Source organism: Epinephelus moara, chromosome 24 (genome assembly GCF_006386435.1).
Source record: "Epinephelus moara isolate mb chromosome 24, YSFRI_EMoa_1.0, whole genome shotgun sequence".
NCBI lineage: Eukaryota > Metazoa > Chordata > Actinopteri > Perciformes > Serranidae > Epinephelus > Epinephelus moara.
In genome coordinates, this window is record NC_065529.1 from 10869081 (window position 1) to 10887394 (window position 18314).

Genomic DNA, 18314 nt, shown 5'->3' on the forward strand with positions numbered 1-18314 from the left:
GTTATACTCTAACTCCCAGGAAGGTATGTGCTAAGTGACCGCGAGGGATACTCTAACTCCTGGGAAAGTATGTGGTAAGTGACTGGGAGGAATTATGCTCTAACTCCCGGGAAAGTACATGTAAGTTCCTGGGAGTTATACGCTAACTCCCGGGAAAGTGGGCGAGAGGTACACTCTAAAACGCGGGCTGACTTATGAAGTGTTACCGAATATGTATGCACAAACACTTACAACATAAACATATTCTGATATTTTTCTGCACTACCTGGCCAGGCCAGCAATATGTTTTTGCCAGTAAAAACTTCATCCAGTACAACACTGTCTGTAGTAGTAGCTCTGCTACAATTTTTGTTTACAGTATATGTTTACATGCACTCATTGCACTGCCTGGCCACCAATATTTTTTGCCAGGAAAATGTTTTTATCCAGTACAGTGGCACTGTCTGTAGCAGTACAACTACAATTAAGTTTACATTTAGTTTTTGATTTAGCATATTATATTTGTTGCAGTTCGAGGCCTAAAGTAGTTGGCAATTACTATTAAAGAGTGTTACTTATTTTGTATTCCAAAGAGTTGTTTGCTCTTTTATGTTGCCATCACTCTTAAATGTTTGTGTATTGTCTCCAAGTGACTTTTATGGAGCACATTTTTCTCTTAATTGTTCACATTATGGCAATAAATGCGAAATCTATTTTGCCAAAACAATATTTTGTTATTGTTAATTGTAACTGACCTAGATATTGAGTAGTTCATGTTGTTGAAATAATCGTATTATTACTCTTTATAGTAATATTCACTTGTAATGATATTTGGGGTTAGGGCTGCACGATTAATCGTAATAAAATCGTGATCTCGATTTATATGCATATGCGATCTAATTTTTCAATGACGGCGATTCTGCCAGCCCCGCCCGTGCCAGGAGTCGGGACATCATCTGCATGAAAACAAGTGCTCCCAACGACGCAGCGTTATACCACGTGATGCAGAAAGACAGCCGGCCGGCGGATTAACGCTAGCGAGGACGCAGCTATTGAACGCTAACGGCGGGAGGTTTGAATTTTGTTACGGTGAATTTGCGGACTGGTTTTTTGTATGTATGTATGACTGAATAACGACATTGACTTCGGATTTGCGGACATTGGGACTTGGTAGAAATAGGATTAGCTGAGGGGGGGGATTTTTGTAGGAATATCGACCGACGGCCTGTATAGGTCCGGAACGGTATTCTTGCACTGTTCCTCCTTGCAAAATTTGACAGGATGTCAGACAGGGAGACGGAGAAGGACAACATGGAATTCAATGAGGGAGAGGAGTGGGTGGAGGATGGTTGGGAGGTTGCGAAAGAGAGGGGAGAAAGGAAGAGTCACCATAAAAGAAGGAAAGAAAATCAAAGCTCAAGTGGAACAGAGAGTGAGAGGAATGAGAGTGAGGAGGAGGGATCGAAAGCAGGAGTAGGCCTAATCGTTGTAGTAGTAAGATTTGAGGGAGAGGGAGGAGTAAAGAAAATTGATCCACTGAAGCTCACAAAAATCATCAAAGGACAAGTCGGAGACATGAAGTATGCGAGAGTTTTGAGTGATGGAAACTTGCTGATAGGATGCAGTAATCAAGTGCAGATGGAAAAGGTAAAGTATCCAGAGTAATAAGAGTGGGAGAGAAGAGGGCTGAGGGTGGATGTAAGGGGGTGATTTCTGGAATACCTCTTTCAGTCAGCATGAAGGATTTGGTGGAGAACTTGGGGGAGCGTAATAGTCTAATCAAAAGTGCTAAAAGAATGACTAGGGGAGCAGAGAAGAAAGAGACTGAGACCATCTTGATAGAATTTAAAACAAAGGTTATTCCAAGTGAGCTACACTGTGGATTCATGAAATACAGAGTTAGGGAGTTCATTCCAAAGCCAATGAGATGTTTTAATTGCCAGGAATTTGGGCATGTGGCTATGGTGTGTAAAGGTAAGAAAAGATGTGCTAGATGTGGAGGGGAACATGTATGGGAAGTGTGGAGAAGGAGTGAAATCCAAGTGCTGTAACTGTGGAGGAAATCACAGTGTGGCTTATTGGGGATGTGAAGTGTTGAGAAGGGAGGTGGAAGTGCAACAGATAAGAGTGAAGGAAAAAGTCTCTTATGCAGAGGCAGTTAAGAGGGCTGGACCAGGGAAACAGAGCAGAACATATGGGCAAAATGAAGGGAAAATTACAGTGAATGCAGAGCAGGAGGATAGAAGGAAGAAGTGGGAAGAAAAGAAGAGAATGGTGACATTTATAGCAGGAGTGATAAATGCCACAGCAGAGGTCAAATCCAAAACTGACAGGATTCAAATAATTGTGAAAGCAGCTGTGCATCATCTTGAAATGAAGGGTTTGAAATGGGAGGAAGTGAGAGACAGTCTCAGTGAAAAAGCAAGTAGTGAGGCATCATGTGTGGGTTAATACTAATCATCATTTTAATGCTCCAATGAAACGCAAGGAGTCTGATAGCTAATGGACAGGACTTTAAGCAATTTACGCAAGGAGTCTGATAGCTAATGGACAGGACTTTAAGCAATTTATAGGCAGTAGGAGGGAGAAACCAGATATATTATGTATTCAGGAGTCATGGCTGAAACCCAATTTAGATGTTGTCATGCATGGATATGTGGCAGTTAGGAGGGATAGGAAAGATGGTAAGAGAGTATATAGTGGTGGAAGTATGGGCGGGAAGAAAGGAAACAGTGGTGGTAAATTATTATAATCCATGTAAGAAACTAGAACTAAATAAGCTAGAAGAAATAGAAGGACAAAATAGAGCAAGCATTATGTGGTGTGGGGACCTCAATGCACATAACACATTATGGGGGAGTGAAAAAACTGATGTTAATGGCCAGGTGATGGAGGAAATGTTAGATGAGAGGAGTCTAATCTGCTTAAATGATGGTATCAAAACAAGAATAGATGTAAACACAGGAAAGGAATCGAGTCTGAACCTTACAATGGTATCAAATAATATTGCTCCCAGGTGTGATTGGAAAGTGTATAATGAGGGAACCATTGGTAGTGATCCTTATCCGATTTTATGTAAGATAAACATTAATGCAGAAATGAATGAAGGGGCCAGGGGCGGAAAATGGGTGTTTGGGAAAGCTGAGTGGGAGAAGTTTAAAGAAGTAAGTGATCAGTATCTGAGCCAGATTAATGCTGATATGAACATAGAAACTTTGGATAAGGAAATAGGTAGTGGTATTAGAGTAGCTGCAATGAGATCTATTCCTAAGAGTAAAGGTGAATTAAAGAAGAGGGCTGTCCCATGGTGGGATGAGAAATATAAAGAAGCTGTTAAAAATAGAAACAAGGCATTTAAGATATTGAAATGAACTCGTAACTTTCAACATATGATAAGAATATAAAAAAGCTCAGGCTGTGGTAAGAAGGACGATAAGACAGGCAGAAAGAATGTACTGGAGGAAGTTTTGTGACTCCATTGGGAACACAACCCCAGTGGGAGAGGTTTTGGGGATGATAAGAAAGATGAGAGGAGATAGAAGGGACTGGAGTTATCCTGTGTTAACAGATGACAATGAAATAGCAGTAACGAATAAAGAAAAAGCTGAGATGTTGGCCAACACGTTTGTTAAGGTACATAGTTCAAGCAATTTGTCTGAAGAGGGAAAAAGGGGTAGGGAAGAAACAAAGTTGGAAAACATGGAGGCCTTAAGGAGAAAGGAAACAGATGATACCGGAGATGAGCAGAGTGTACCGTTTAATATGGGAGAGTTAAAAAGGGCACTGGATAAAGCTCGTATGACTGCGCCAGGGAAGGACGAGATATGTTACGTGATGATAAAGCACTTAAGTGAAGAATGTTTGGAAAAGTTGTTATTGTTGTATAACAAGATGTGGGAGGAAGGTAAAATACCAGAGAGTTGGAAGGAGGCAGTCATTGTTCCCATAAGGAAACCAGGGAAAGATGCTAGTAAACCAACAAGCTACAGACCAATAGCATTAATCTAATATCTGCAAACTTATGGAGAGAATGGTAAATGAAAGACTGATGTATTTTTTAGAGAAACATGGTTTAATTGCAGGATGTCAAAGTGGATTTTGGAAAGGGAGGAGTACTTTGGATCCAATTGTGAGTTTAGAGGATGAAATAAGGAAAGCACAGATCAATAAAGAAATAGTAGCAGCAGTGTTCTTTGATGTTGAAAAAGCATATGATATGTTATGGAAGGAGGGGCTTTTGATAAAGTTACATAAAATGGGAATTGGGAGCAGAGTTTTTAATTGGGTAATGGACTTCTTGAATAAGAGAACCATACAGGTGAAAATAGGGTCAGAAATCTCTAATAAGTATGAGATAGAAAATGGAACACCACAAGAAAGTGTGATTAGTCCTATATTATTCTCTATTATGATAAATGACATATTTGAAAATGTAACAGTAGATATGGGAAGATCATTATTTGCAGATGATGGGGCTATGTGGAAGAGAGAGAGAAATATAAACCATGTTGTAAGGAAGTTGCAGGAAGGAATAAATCAAGTTGAGAACTGGGGAAATAAATGGGCGTTTAAGTTTTCAGTTGAGAAAACAAAGGTTATGTTTTTCACCAGAAAGAGGATTCAAGAAAATACTATTTTGAAACTGTATGGTAATAATTTAGAAAGAGTTGAATCATTTAGATTCTTAGGAGTATATTTTGATACCAGACTAACATGGAGGGAACATATTAAAAATATTGCTGACAAATGTAAAAAAGTTATAAATGTAATGAGATGCCTTGTGGGTTTGGACTGGGGAGCAGATGTGGCATCTTTGAAATATATTTACGTTGCATTAATTAGATCAAGGATGGATTATGGAAGTGTAGTGTATGGTTCTGCTGCAAAAACTGTATTAGCAGTATTAGATGTGATCCAGGCTCGGGCTCTTAGGCTGTGTGTTGGGGCAACAAGAACATCACCTGTGTGTGCCTTGCAAGTTGAAGCAGGAGAAATGCCGCTGTCTTTACGTAGGAAGCAGCTAAGAGTTACTTATTGGATGAATATAAGAGGACATGAACAAAATCACCCAACCAGAAAAGTGTTAGAACAATGTTGGGAAAGGGAGAGAACAATGAATTTAAGTTTTGGATGGACAGGAGATGAAACAGCAAGAGACCTGGGGGTGTATGAAATGGAGTTCTGCCCGACAGTATTGTGGCCTACAACCCCTGTGTGGATGTTAGAGAGACTGACGGTGGATTTAGAGCTGCTTCAGGTTAAAGCAAGAAATAAAAATGTAGATTGTGTACATGAATTTTATAGATATACAGAAAGCAGTTATATGGGTTATGTTCATGTATTTACAGATGGTTCAAAAAATCCATCAACAGGCAGCACTGGGGCTGCTGTTGCAGTTCCTAGTAGAAGAGTGGAAATGGGTAAAAGAATGTCAAATTATTTAAGTGTGTATACAGTTGAACTGTTTGCTATTGTGATGGCGCTAGAGTGGATAGAGCAAGCCAGACCAAACCATGCGCTTATATGTAGTGACTCAGCATCTGCTTTGTGGAGTTTAAAGCGAGGTACTTTCACAAATCGACAAGATATATTGTATGAAATATTGAAAATGCATTCAAGAATAATAAGACAAGGTATAGTAGTTAAATTTATTTGGGTTCCAGCACATATGGGCATTGTGGGTAATGAGAAAGTTGATCTTATAGCCAAGCAAGCAGTTAAAAAAGAAAATATAGATACCATGATCAAGTTATCAAAACTGGAAGGAAAGAACATTGTATGGAAGAAAACAAATGAAAAATGGCAGCAGCACTGGGAGCAGGAGGTGAGAGGGAGACATCTATATGCACTACAGAAGAGAGTGGGCGCTGGGAGAAGCAGGGGAGGAAACAGGAGAGAGGAGACAGTGATGACAAGGCTGAGAATTGGACATAGTAACCTGAATGGGACACTTCACATTATCGGGAAACATGTAAATGGATTATGTGACTGTTGTCAGACATCAGAAACAGTGGAACATGTGATTACCAACTGCAACAAATACAGAGAGGAACGGAAAGAAACCGTGGAGGAGATGAGGAGAGAAGGACTCACGGGATCAAGCTTAAAGGACAAGGCGTGTGGTGAGACTGGGAAAGGCAGAAAGTGTTTGATATGCTTTCTAAAAAGAACTGGACTGATATGGAAGATATGAGACACTGGATAATATAGGAGTCAAATAACTCCAGAAGATGGCGGTAATGCAACGCTAAGGATGCAAGCTGCCGTTAAACCCCAGAGAAGAAGAAGAAGAAGAAGAAGAAGACAGCCGGCCGGCAGTTTGGAAAGCAGCGAGACAGGGGGAAACACACTGCTAACTGTAGCCTCAGTTTGTGCCTCATACAAATCTGCTGGTAAAGTTAACTTAGTGTTAGCAAGCGTGATAAAAGATGGCAGAGAGGCGACGTTGTGCAAATAAACCAAAGATTTATTATTCTGTAGCAGTAAACACATGGGCCGATAAAAAATGTGTTAACTAACTATGCTAAAGCTTTACAAGCTATTCAGGGCTGCCGACGATAACGTTAACATGACTGACAGACAGCAAGGCTACAGCTAACAAGCTAACGTACTGACACTCCTCAGACAGACACAGACACAGACACAGACACACACACACACACACACACACACACACACACACACACACACACACACACCGGACAGCCTCTCAGTCCTTAGCCGCTAACGTTAGCTCATGTACAACACAGGTACCACACAAACACTTTTACAAAGGGTCATAATGTGCTTCTAGTGACTGTCAAATCGCCAGCGAAAGATGTTTTAAGTGCGGACACTTCTTCTTCTTCTTCTTCTTCTTTGATGTTTAATGGCGGTTGGCAAACCAGCTTAAGGTGCATTACCGCCACCTACTGGACTAGAGTGTGGAACAGGAGATTAGAGCAGCAAAACAAAAAAAAACAAAAAACAAAAAAAACAAAACTAAATTCTTCTAACTAATTCAGTGTCATTCAGAAATTTGATAATGGCATTGTATGTTTTCCCAGCTGCCTTCCCTAATAGGGCTTGCATTGAGAAATTTTTATGCTTTGACCTTGTTAAATACTGAAATAAGTCCTTTCTCATGCAAGTATATTTTGTACACTTGAGGAGTACATGTTCAACTGTCTCTAATAAGTTACAGTGTGAGCATTTCCCTGTTGGGTGTTTGCCTATTCTGTGGAGTGTGTGATTGAGCCCTGTATGACCTATTCTCATGCGAGTGATGATGTTTTCCTCTCTACGTCTCATTCTGACTGTCCTCCTGTCACTGACCTGTTTTTGTATGTTGTGTAAATGCCTTCCAGTATCTGCATTATCCCAGTGTTCTTGCCATACTGACTGTGCATATGTCTTGATGACTGATTTGGCTTCTGTTTTACATAATGGAACATGGAAATCTGTTTGTTTTATTCTAAGAGCTTGTTTGGCAAGAATGTCTACCTGTTCATTACCCTCGACCCCAACATGTGCAGGAACCCATATGAAGTGTGTTGTAATGTTCTGTGTTTCCATTCTGTACAAGATATGAAATATTTCATTAATGATGTCTCTTCTGACTGACCTTCCAGACCCTATGCTTGTCAGTGCTGAGATGCTGTCAGATGCTATAACTGTGTTTGGTGTTTTGTTGTCCAAAATCAATTGCAGGGCTATTAATATTCCAATGAGTTCTGTGGTGTAGACTGATACATGATCTGATAACCGTTTCTTTATATATGTTTTATGGTCTGGAATAAATACTGCTGCACCTGTACTTCCTGTAGTGGGATCTTTGGAACCATCTGTGAAAATGAATACTGAGTTTGAATAATGCTGATCTAAATATTGTTGGACTATGCTCCACACTGGAATTTTTATTAATTTATTCTTTAATTCCTTTTGTATAGCCAAATCTACACTCAGTAAAGGGAATAACCAAGGAGGAATGGAAGAGACTGGGACAGAAGGACTGTACTCTAAGTGACTCAATCCTGCAGTTCTAGCCTTTGCATCACCAACCCATCCAAAACTTACAAAGTTTGATTTACTGTGTTCCCAGCACTCTATCAGAACATTTTTAGTTGGGTGGGAATCAAGCTGTCCCTGAAGGTTAGCCCAGTATGTCAGCATTAACTTTATTCGTCTTATTCTTAGAGGCATTTCTCCCATTTCCACCTGCATAGCTGAGACTGGCGATGTTTTAAAAGCTCCACTACATACTCTAAGGGCTTGAGCCTGTAAGATATCAAGCTTCCTTGAATTTGTCTCTGCTGCTGACATGTAAGCTATACAGCCATGATCCAGAACAGATCTCATGAGCGCCCAGTATATGTTTTGTAAGGCTGCCCTGCTTGCTCCCCATTCTTGTCCTGCCAGACAACGAAGCATATTAATCACCTTTTTACATTTATTTTGTACTTTTACTAGATGAACACTCCATGTAAGTCTTTCATCAAACCACAATCCAAGAAATCGAACTACTTTTACTTGCTCTAAAGGTTGTCCATAGAGTTGTAAAGAGACAGGTACTCTTCGACGCTTTGAGAAGCAAACTACTTGTGTCTTTGACACTGAAAGTTTGAATCCCCACTCATTTGCCCATTTTTCCACTTTAACTATTGCATTTTGCATTTTAGAAGTGACATAAGACACATTACGTCCCCTTGCCCACAATGCCCCATCATCTGCGTACAGGGACTTTCCTACAGTACACTCAACTTGATCAAAGATGTCATTGATCATAATATTGAATAAGAGCGGGCTGCAGGCGCTGCCTTGAGTGGTTCCGTTTTCAACTGTGTATACACTAGAATACTCTGTACCTACCCTTACCTGAATTGATCTACCAAACAAGAAATTCATAATCGAATTATAGCTTTTGCCACCAATTCCCAAAGATTTTAGTTTGATAAGAAGTCCTTCCTTCCAGAGCATATCGTATGCTTTTTCAACATCGAAAAAGACTGCTACCACTACCTCATTGTTTGTTTGTGCCTTCCTGATATCTGATTCTAGGCATAAAATTGAGCCCATTGTACCCCTACCTCTGCGAAACCCACTCTGAAATGGAGATAAAATAGAATTTTGTTCTAAATAATATGTCAGTCTCTCTATCATCATTCTTTCCATTATTTTACATAAGTGTGAAGTTAATGCAATGGGTCTGTAACTTGATGGGTCTGATGGGTCTTTACCTGGCTTTAAAATTGGTACTACTATTGCCTGTTTCCAATCTAAAGGAAGTTGGCCGTTTTCCCAAACTTTGTTAAATAATTTCAAGACTATATTTAGTGTGCTGTCATCCATGTGCAGTAACATTGAATAACAGACTCCATCTTTCCCAGGTGTGGTGCACTACTTATAGCTTTCCTGAGTTCAAATAGGTTGAAAGGTAAATCTAACGCTTCATCTGTTATCATCCTTTTCTGTAAGATTCCTGGGTTCTCTAATAAGATTTTATTCCTAACCTGTCTGGCCTCCAATGAAAGATTATCTGAGCTGTGGACTTTCCTCAATGTTTTCACAAGAAGTTCAGCTTTTTCTGAATTGGACACAGCCACTGTTTCCCCATTGCTCAATACTGGAAGTTCACTGTATCCTCCTACACCCCCCATTTTCCTAATCATGCCCCAAACCTCTGTCAATTGCACTTGGTTCCCAATGGTGCTGCAGTATTGCCTCCAAAATGTGCGTTTTTGTGTTTTTATTACCTTCCTTACCATCGCCTGGGCCCTTTTATATTGTATCAAACTTTCTTGTGTGTGAACTTTTTTAAGCTTTCTAAATGCCTTGTTTCTGGCTTTTATGACTTTGCTGCAGTTGTCACTCCACCAAGGTACACTCTTATTTCTTGTAGATCCCGTGCTTTTGGGAATTGTCTCCTCTGCAGCCTGAATTATTTCATTTACTATCTTACTATTCAATATGTTAACATCTGTTTCATTCTCTTCATAAAGTTTCCTTAATCTTTCAGAACTGATTCTTTTGAATGCATCCCAATCAGCATTTTCTAATTTCCATTTTGGGATCTTCTTTCTTCTACTATATTTAATCATTGAGCCAACTTTGGTCATTACAGGATAATGGTCACTTCCTATTGTAGTTTGTTTGATAACCCTCCATGTACTTATTCCGGCAATTGCACTGGATACAAATGTCAAGTCAAGTGCTGTTTCAGTATTTTGTGTGCAATTATACCTGGTTCCTTCCCCATTATTAAGACACACTAGACCATGATCATTTATAAATTCTTCTATAACTAATTCATTACCATCATTTTTATTACTGCCCCATAATGGATTATGAGAATTAAAATCCCCACATAATATGACGTTATCCTGCATTGATCCACTTATATCTTTTAGTATATCTACGTTCAAATTACCACATGGGTTGTAATAATTTATAATATCTACAATACCTCTTTCAGTCCACACCTTTGTATTAATTGATTCATTACTTGTACCTATACTTATAACCTTATAATTCATTCCATTCTGCAAAAAAGTCAGAACACCTCCACCTTTACCAGCAGTTCTGTCTCTTCTAACTGCAGTGTATCCTTTAATAATAAAATCTAGCTGTGGTTTTAACCATGTCTCTTGCACACATATTACATTTGGTTTTTCTTCTAGACTGTCAATATACTTTTTAAACTCCTGACCATTTGCAATTAAGCTTCTTGCATTCCATTGAAGAAGTAGCAGCATTAGGAGGATCCAGCCCATGACTGGGAGGATTGGGTGTCTACATTAAGAATATCTCTAACAGTTTCCCATTGGAGATCCCTCACATCCAGATATTTCTCAGCTGATCTTACAGTTATTTTGATCCTTTCATTTCTGCTTTTTGTCTGTAGTGAACAGTTAACAATCTGTGTCATAAAGAGAACAAAATCATTCTTATTCACAATCAGAGTTTCTTCCTTTATTTTATCACAACTTTGGCATTTCTCTGTGTTTTTGGTGTTTAATCTGTTCTGTTTGATCTCTTGGGTGTCCCCTGAAACCTGTTTTACTGCCTCAGCATAGCTGATTCCCTGTGTGATTTTAACCCGCTGCACCTCCGCTGCTCTCTTACTGACCTCACACCCACGGTAAGCTGAGCTGCGCTCCTCTCCACAGTTGCAGCATTTAAGCTTTGCTCCTTCGGCACATTTACCGTACTCATGTTCACCACCACATCTACCACATCTTTGCTTTCCCTTGCACACAGCCGCCACATGTCCAAATCTCTGACATTTGAAGCACCTCAGTGGAGGGGGGACATATGGTCTTACATCATAACTCATAAATCCAATAAAGATTTTTTCGGGCATTCTTTCTTCATCAAACGTGAGGAGCACCGAGAGACTGTCGCATTTCACTCCGTTTCTGTTAGCTTTCAAGCGTTTGACCTCACTTACGTTTGCGTTTTCCACATTTTCTTTAATATCATCCTCTGACACATTAACAGGGATTCCAGAGATTACACCCCTGACCAACTTCTTATCGCCAGCAAGAGAACACTGAACTTTCTTGCCCTGAATTTTGTTCATCCGGATGGCTTTTCCTTGCTGTCCCCCATCCTTGCACACAATCAATAACGAACCATTTCTCAATATTTTCGCACTCCTTACCTCGCCAATTTCCTTTGCGATAGCTTTAGTGAGCTGTATTGGATTCCAAACATTGAAAGAAGTGCCCTCCTGTACAAGTTTAACGATTACCTTGTAATCCTCCCTTCTTCTCTCCCCTAGAGCTCTTCTCCTGTCATTATCACTATCATCCGATCTATCAGTTTGATTCTTTTTACGTTTATTTTTCCGGACTAGATTCCACTCTCCAAAACTCCCGCCAGCTACTTCCATTCCTTCTGACTCACTTCCCGTTCCGTCACTTCTCTCTGCCATCTCCTGTCCAGTCACAGTCCAGTGTTGCCAACCGCCTTCCTGCTCAACCAACCACCGGGCTTCTAAATGCGGACACGGAGAGCAGAGCGATAGATAAGAACAGCATTCTGCCTGCTCTCATGGGACAAAGATCCTCTGAGAAGAAAGACGGTTCACTCTGCTCTGTTGCCAGAAACAAACTGGGAGGCAAAGATCCTCTCTGTGAAAGAGGGTTCACTTTGCTGCAGGGTTCACCAAAACGTTTTTTTGTTTTTTTCTTTTAATAAATTGAACACACATTAAAGAACATACAAGATCCTGTAGAGAATTAATACATATAATACAATACAATAAACATTGTCAAATTAAATGAAGGAAGAGGATTTTTTTAAAGTCAAATAAAATATTGGGGATTCATGTAAAAATATACATAGAGACATACAAATAATTATATAATTAAAGATATGTAGGCTATGTTAGGTGAATACTCCTGTCTAATGCATGGTGTTGAAACGTTTAATTTTGACTTAATTCCAGGCCTGGAATACCTACCTCAGAAAAATTGATATTATTGTTAAAATTGTTCAAAAGCTGTAAGAGAAGACAAGAGACTAAAGTTTATTGTTTTAACGGTCAGTGTCAGGCTGTCAGCTGTTGCATTTAAGCTAAAAATAGGAGTGTTCCCTCTCTGCTGACCAGAGTTTATGTGCCTTTTGTCTCTTGTATCAGGCACAATCATAGGCTTTGTTATTTAATGATATTTTTTTATTGTTTATTTATAATTTTTGTTACTTTTCCTTTTGTATCAGGAAATAAGCACAATATATCTTTATGTTGAAAAAAATTGTGAGAGAATCGTGATCTCAATTATAAGCCAAAAAATCGTGATTCTCATTTTTTCCAGAATCGTGCAGCCCTATTTGGGGTTGGAGAGGTGATGCCATGGCACCGCTATGTGGATGTAGTGTGTACGCGTCAGATGTCGCCCACAGTCGCTCAAGTAGGTGATCAGCGGGATTGAATGTCTGCTCAGGAGTTTTCAAAATTAGAGGGAACATTGGTGGCAGCTATGCTAGACCGGAAATGCAAAGCATCAGTATGCCCGAATGGGGAAATGGACCGGAAATGCTGTGAAAACTTGTGTATTGACTGTATACCTTTTGGCAGTTGGTGGTAACTAACATTAAACTGTGACTTAGTCTTCTAGCTCACTTAAGCTTGCCTGTCTTGTCTTGTTTGAATTCACTGCAGTGGAAGAAACATAATAGGTTACATAATACTTGTTAATTTTAGTTACATATGTTAAATATGTAATAAGTAATGTAACTATTGTATCATACATCGAAGTAATTTAACTTACAACATTCACTTTATATGAACAAGTGTTTTATACTAAGCTGAAAAATTTCCAGAAATAGGCTATGCCAAGAGAGGGCATTCCTGCACAGTAAGAAGATGCAAAGAAACACAATGACTGTTATGTTTTACACACACACACACATACACACACACACAAACACACGCACACACTTCTGGTGGTCCATTGTAGTTGAAGATTATGTAGCTTCCATACAGCTGTGATGAACTTGACAGTGGCTATCGTTGCTGGCGGCGATGACACTACACATGACTATGAAGCCCGATCCTAGAGCCACATATCCTGCCACAGTGAGGACATGTGAGGCTTGGATCAGGAGGCTGGGATGGTCCTGGATCAGCGTGAGGTTGTCTTTGCTGGCGCCAGATCCTCTGTTGTGGGGTGCGACTCTCCCCCAAGTGCAAGACCCCATCATGACATAGAGTGAAAGTGGACGGTTAGCTGCAGCAGACGCTAAGTCGTTCGGTGTGATGTTGTACCTCTTTAATGTCCCCTTCAGCTGGTCTTTAAACCACTGCTTTTGTCCTCCTGCTCCTCCTGCTTTCTGCTGGCTAACAGGAGCTGTCCATCAAGCACCTGACAGGGCAAACGGCATCCAGGCATCCGGATGGTATGGCTGACCCACCAGAGTTACCTCTGTGCCAAAATCGCCTCGATGCTTATGGACTCGGCACAATGTAAAATGTCCGTATGATGATGCCAAGGATGCGTTGGAGGCATCTGATGTTAAATGCACCAAGGCGTCTGATGTGACAGCGGTAGGTTGTCCAGGCTTCTGCTCCGTAAAGCAGTGTCGACACACACACTGCCCTATAAACTGCAACTTTCGTTGATGTCCTAAGGTGGTTGTTGTGAAACACACGAGGGTGCAGTCTACCAAAGGCAGAAGATGCCAGGTTGATGTGGGTCTGGATATCATCATCAATCTGGCATGTGGATGTCAGTATGCTGCAGAGGTAGCAAAACTGGTTAACGACCTTGGGGGGGTGCACCATTGATGGTGAACACTGGAGGGGTAGGGGATGGAGACCTCTCCTGAAAGAGGACTTCTGTTTTTTATGTGTTGATGACAAGACCTAGTGGGTGGTAGACAGATGACATAACATCCAGTGCATGCTGCATAGCAGCTGGGCTGTGGGCCAGCAGCGCACAATCATCTGCATATTGCAACTCCTGGATGTTAGTGAGTGAAGTCTTTGTCTTTGCTTGTAGGCACCTGATGTTGAATAAGTTCCCATCAAGGTGGAACTGGATGGTAACGCCACTATCCTCCTTGATGGACTGGAGGAAAAGAAGCGTGGCTGCCGTCAGGAAGAGGTTGAATATGACAGGGGCCAGTGCACATCCCTGCTTCACCCCAACTTTCACAGAATGAAAGGGACTGCTGGCCACCAACAGGTACAAATGCCTGCATTCCGTTGTGAAACTGTTTAAGGATGTTGAGAAATTTGGGAGGGACACCAAATTTCATGAGGATTCTCCAGAGGATTTCTCGATCAACTGAATCAAAGGCTTTAGTGAGGTCAATAAAGGTGATGTAGAGGTCCTTGTTTTGTTCCCTGCATTTCTCCTGGATTTGTCGGGCAGTGAAAATCATGTCCAGAGTGCTTCGGTTCTTTCTGCCACATTGTGTCTGGGATGATGTTTTCTGTTACATAGGATGTGAGGCGAGACAGCATGATTTTTGCAAGGACGTTGCCCGCTACCAAGAGAAGCAAAATGCCACGATTGTTACCACAGAAAGATTTGCTTCCCTTCCCTTTGTAGATGGTGACAATGTTGCTGTCTTTCCATTCTTGAGGCAGGGTCTCACTTTGCCAAGTGTTGTAAATGAAGAGGAACAGCTTTCGTGTGAGGAGATAACCTCCCTTTTTCAGGGTTTCAGCCGCAAGTCCATCAGGGTCAGGGCTCTTGTTGTTTTTAAGACTTCTGACTGCAGAGAAGACCTCTGTGAATGTTGGAGGTTCATCAAGGGAGGGAGATGGCAGGAGATCTGGGAGTGAGTTGAAGACTGATGGATCAGAGGGGTTTATATTGTTCAGCAGAGAGTCGAAATGCTCGGCCCAACGCTTGAGTATCTTTTGTTTGTCCTTGAATAGAACAAGATCGTCTGCAGATCTTACTGGAGCGATGTTTCGAGTGTTATTGTCATCTACATGCCTCTGGAGCTCTTGAGCTTTTCTAAGCCGCCACTCATTTTCCATGAGCCTGAGTTGTTTTTGTGTATCAGCCCTGATGGCTTTGTAATGACAGAGGAACGTTGGAGAGTGAGGATTGGAAAGCAGGGTGGCATGGGCTTTACTCTTGGCTTCCAGGAGCTCCCATATTGCAGGTGAGCTATTGTCAAACCAATCTTGATGTCAATTTTGAGTGAAGCCGTTTGTCTCAGAGGCAGCTCAATGTACAGTCGACCTCAGCTTTGCCCACTCAGTATCCATATCGCAGGTGTTGCTGTAGTCCTCTAGGGTGGAAAGCTCCAAAGCCAACTTGCTACGGTACTGCGATACACAGTCTAGAGATTCCAAGGCCCTACAGTTGAGTCTCTTTTTAGGTTGCTGTTTTTTGTGCAGTGGAAGAATTCTGATCTTGAGCTTGGATCTGATCAACCGGTGGCCAGTCCAGTATTCAGCTCCACACAAGGCCCTGGTTACCGCAGACGTCCTTTCAGTCTTGTTGTCATGTGATGATATGATCCAGTAGGTGCCAATGTTTGGACCGGGGGTGAATCCATGATGTTATATATTTCTTTTTCATCTGGAAGATGGTGTTGGTTATGAGAAGCTGGTTTTCAGAGCACAAAGACAGAAGTCGGAGGCCATTGCTGTTCTTTCCAGATCCATGAGTTCCAATTACTTTTGTCCAAAAATTGGCAACAGTGAAGTGAAGTCACCCATGAGGACAAGTTTGTCAGACTCGGACTCTAGATAGGGCAGCATTGAGGGACTCGTAAAAGGCATCTTTGATGTCGCTGTCAGTATCCAAGGTGGGGGCATATAGGTACTGAGTAGTGTTGCAAAGCGGCCTTTCACCCAGGGGATACACCAAGTCATGAGCATTCACTGATGCCTTGGGGGGACTCAGGGATGTTGTTGAGTAATTTGCTTTTTACGGCAAAACCAACTCCATGGAGCCTGCGTTCCCCTTCTGGAAGACCCTTCCAGAAGAAGGTGTAACCTTCACCAACTTCTGTGAGTGAGTCTTCACCAGAGAACCGAGTCTCACTGAGTGCTGCAATGTCGATGTTGTATCTCCTGAGCTTATGTGCAATAGGGCTGTCAAAAGCACCAAGAAATTGAGTTTGAATATTTTCTAATTAATTTAGTAGAGTTTGAATAATATTCGAATTTATTATTATTATTATTATTATTATTATTATTATTATTATTATTATTATTATTATTATTATTTATTTTTATTTATTATTCTTATTATTTTTTTATTTATTTTTTTTACAAAAAACATATTGCGGGCGCAATATGAATGTGACACTTGGATGAAAACATCCGTTCTGACCTCACTGAAGTGCCAGGTATGACCAACTTCTGTCTCGCTATCTGAGCAATGTTTGGATACCTCAGTGCGCCTGTAGGTTTCCACCACAAGAGTGGATCCTGGTCGGCTCATAGTGGTGTCTCATTCTGGTAACGTTTCATCTCTTCTTCAAAAAGGGTAGGCAGGGAGGCAGCAGGTGCAACACTCTCCCTGTACGTCACCCGAACAGGTCACACATCGCAGACAGCGCAGTGGGTGGTGTTGGCGCAGCGGGCTCCTCCGTCCGCGCCTCTCCCTCCGTCTCTCCGTCCCTCTCTGGCCCGGCTTGTGCGCGAGCCATCTCCACCCGAACGGGATTCACCGTGATATACAACATTATTAATAGTATTGTAACGAACTGGGCCGCATTACTGTTATGTGTGTTATAAATAAGAAAGATTTAGCCCAGATTCTGTACTGTTAAGTTGAAGTACTGATATTTCCGAGTGTTAGTGAAATGTTAACTTAAAGTTCTGAAATATATATATATATATATATATATATATATTTATCTTTTTGTCAGTATCTGTAATTGATTAGGCAGGTGTTAACAATACTTCACATGTCATATGTGTCTTCAGCATCATCGGATTCTCCTCATATCACAAAATGTATTTGTGTTAAAATTACTGCTAAAAAATATCCTGCTTGTGCCCTTTAGCTGCTGGCATAAAACACCTATCCATCTCAAAGTCCCAGACGAAATTTCAGCCCCAATATGTTCCGGGTGCTAACATGTAGGTTTGTAGAACAAAGTATGGACAGAGTAAATGAATAGGTAGATTGAAATGACGCACTCAACAATTTGTACCAGTCTTTCAATGCTTTTGTTTGCACTGCACAATCTATATTACATATTTTACAAAAACATAAATTGTATCTATACAACACTGACTATAGACCCATTTGGGTAAATGATTGCATAGCTTCCACTAGACACAATAACACTTAAACAGTCTGCGTAAAACCTGACTTTTGCATCAGTTGTCATACACATTGTCTCCATACATGGTTCAGGGCCAGACGCAGCACTTGCAGCTGTCATCAAAAATAGATCCAGTTCCAATATGGCTGATGTGGGTGATCCCACCAGTACCCATATAGAAGCTGTTCTTGTCATCCGTTTTGGCGTAAATGCCAGGAGGTTGGCTGTTGCAGATGTCAGATGCTGGGGCATGGGTGGTTGTGGTGGTTGGTTCGGAGGTAGTGCTAGCACCAGGTTCAGGCAGGGGCGGAATTTTTGAACAATGCAGTAGTATTTATTGAAAGCACAATGTAAGCGGTGCTCCTTATAATCACGCAATAATGTGCTATTTAAATCTTAAAAGATTTAGTCCCCCCCTCCCATTCCTAGTAGTGGTATATCCCACACTCTTTACAATGGGCGGGGCTGCTTGGCAGCAGCAGCAGCGTGTGGCTGGAACCGCTGCCCACATCGCGCATTGCAGGGTAAGATGTTCACACACACAGACACAGTTTAACTTACACAAGTTACAACACATCCCATTTACTGTTACAACAAGCCCCAGGCCCAGG

General features: G+C 41.1%; 1 protein-coding gene and 1 pseudogene across 2 annotated transcripts in view; both read right to left on the minus strand.

Moving 5' to 3' along the window:
• The window catches only part of LOC126386375 (acidic mammalian chitinase-like), a 23364-nt pseudogene extending 11609 nt beyond the window's left edge, over positions 1 to 11755 (minus strand).
• Positions 1 to 18314, minus strand: part of LOC126386374 (acidic mammalian chitinase-like) — a 58349-nt gene that overhangs the window by 21090 nt on the left and 18945 nt on the right. The gene's annotated exons all lie outside the window — the stretch shown is intronic.